Source organism: Rhinolophus ferrumequinum, chromosome 11 (genome assembly GCF_004115265.2).
Source record: "Rhinolophus ferrumequinum isolate MPI-CBG mRhiFer1 chromosome 11, mRhiFer1_v1.p, whole genome shotgun sequence".
NCBI classification, from domain to species: Eukaryota; Metazoa; Chordata; class Mammalia; order Chiroptera; family Rhinolophidae; genus Rhinolophus; species Rhinolophus ferrumequinum.
The window spans coordinates 12,782,644-12,784,815 of record NC_046294.1 but is presented as its reverse complement, the minus strand read 5'-3'; the positions used below and the strand labels follow the sequence as shown (position 1 = coordinate 12,784,815).

At 42.7% G+C, this 2,172-nt stretch overlaps 1 pseudogene; it reads left to right on the top strand.

The window, feature by feature from the left end:
- The first annotated feature begins 1,116 nt into the window (after positions 1-1,116).
- Positions 1,117-1,905, top strand: LOC117029636 (olfactory receptor 4B1-like; annotated as a pseudogene).
- The last annotated feature ends 267 nt before the right edge of the window (positions 1,906-2,172 follow it).

Sequence of the window (2,172 nt, the reverse complement as noted above, 5' to 3'; positions counted from 1 at the left end):
AAACAGTATGGAGGTATCTCAAAATTCTGAAAATGGAACTACCTTATGATCCAGTAATTCCACTCCTAGGTATCTATCCGGAGAAATCCAGAACTTCAATTCAAAAATCTCTATGCACTCCTATGTTTATTGCAGCACTATACACAATAGCTAAGACATGGAAACAACCAAAATGCCCATCGGTAGATGACTGGATTAAGAAACTGTGGTACATTTATACAATGGAGTATTATGCAGCCATAAGGAAGAAAGAAATCTTACCATTTGCAACAACATGGATGGATCTAGAGAACATTATGTTAAGTGAAATAAGTCAGACAGAGAAAGATAAGTTCCATATGATCTCACTTATTTGCGGATTCTAAAGAAAAGAATAAGTGAATGAACTAATCAGAAACTGTTTGGGAGACAATGAGGAAAAACTGAGGGTTGCTAGATGGGCGGGGGGAGTGGGGGGTGGGGGGGAGGGTGAGGGGATTGGAGGGCAGTCGGTGACCACAGGATGGCCACGGGGTTTGAAAATTAATCTGGGGAACGTAATTTGGTGGTTACCAGAGAGTAAGGGGGTTGGGGGGTGGGGGATGAGGGTGAGGGGGATCAAATGTACGGTGATGGAAGGGGAGCTGACTCTGGGTGGTGAACACACAGTGTGATTTATGGATGATGTGATACAGAATTGCACAACTGAAATCTATGTAATTCTACTAACAATTGTCACCCCAATAAATTAAAAAAAAAAAAAATTTTATTGACTTAAAAAAAAAAAAAAAAAAAAAAAAAGCAATGAGATAATCCAGGATAATCTCCTCAGCTCAGCATCCTTAACCTAATCACATCTCCAAATAATCATTTTCCAAATAAGGAGGCACTAACAGGTTCCAGGGATTAGAACCTGATCTATATGAGGGTCTATTTTCAAACTTCACACACCCATCTGTTAGAGACTCAATCATAATTTACCTTTCCTATGTTCCTACCATGTCAAAACTTCATTTGTTTTTATCACTTTCTTAAGATTTCATTTGATACGTGTTATTGTGTATATCTTTATTAGGGTCACTTATTTAAATGCAACATAGTTCCTTGTTATTTAGTGAAGTAACACAGTGGTGGGCAATGGCCTTGTTGTTCCGATGGTCAACATTAGTAAGAGTCTGTGTCCCCCATGTGCTTCTTCCTCAGCTGGTGGAGATCAGTTACTCCTCTACTGTCATCCCTAAATTCACCACAGGCTTAGTATTTGCCAAGATTAAAACCGTCTCTCTGGAGGGCTGTGTGGCTCAGGTCTTCTTCCACTTCTTTGTAGTTACTGAGCAATTCCGGCTCACGGTAATAGCCTATGAGCGCTATGTGGCCATCTGCAAACCCCTTCACTATACAACCATCACGAGTCGGCCTGTGTGTCATCTTCTGCTGCTGGTGCCTGGCTAAAGAGCATTTTTACCCCATGGTCTAGATCACTGTCACTGTTCAGTTGCCCTCCTGTGGCCCCAATGTGATTGACCAAGGCCTCTGTGCTTGCATCCCTTATTCAGGCTTGCCCTGCTGACACTTCTGTGGAGGGGGTTATGTGTTGGCTGATGGTGGACTAATCTCTCCTTCCTCCTCTTGGTGTCCTCCTATATCATCATCCTGGTCCACTTAAGGAACCACTTTGCAGAGGGGAGGCGCAAAGCCCTCTCTACCTGTGCCTCTCACATCACAGTGGTCATCTTGTGCTTTGGACCCACTGTCTTCCTCTACATGCGGCCCTTCTCCACCTTCACTGAGGACAAACCGGAGGCTGTGTTCTACACGGGTGTCACCCCCATGCTGACCCCCAGCATCTACATGATCAGAAATGCAGGGGTGAAAAATGCCACAGGGAAGTTGTGGAGGAAGGAAATGAACTCAGGGTGGAAGTAAAAAGAAAACATGAGAAAACACTCATGAGAACAGGTTGACCAAGTGTGCATTCTAATTTTGATTGACTACAAGTGTAAGGAATAGTGTAAAAGGTAAACTATTAAGTTATTTTTGGTTGTTGAGTTTTGGATGAGCCCCTTATACTCTATGGTATTAATCAAGGCCTTTCATATCTATCTGTGTTTTGAAGAATGTTGACAGTTGAGCTACTTTCTTCCTTTTCTTTAGTGGTCCATAGTGTCAAGTGGGTAGACTTCAGGTAGGGTC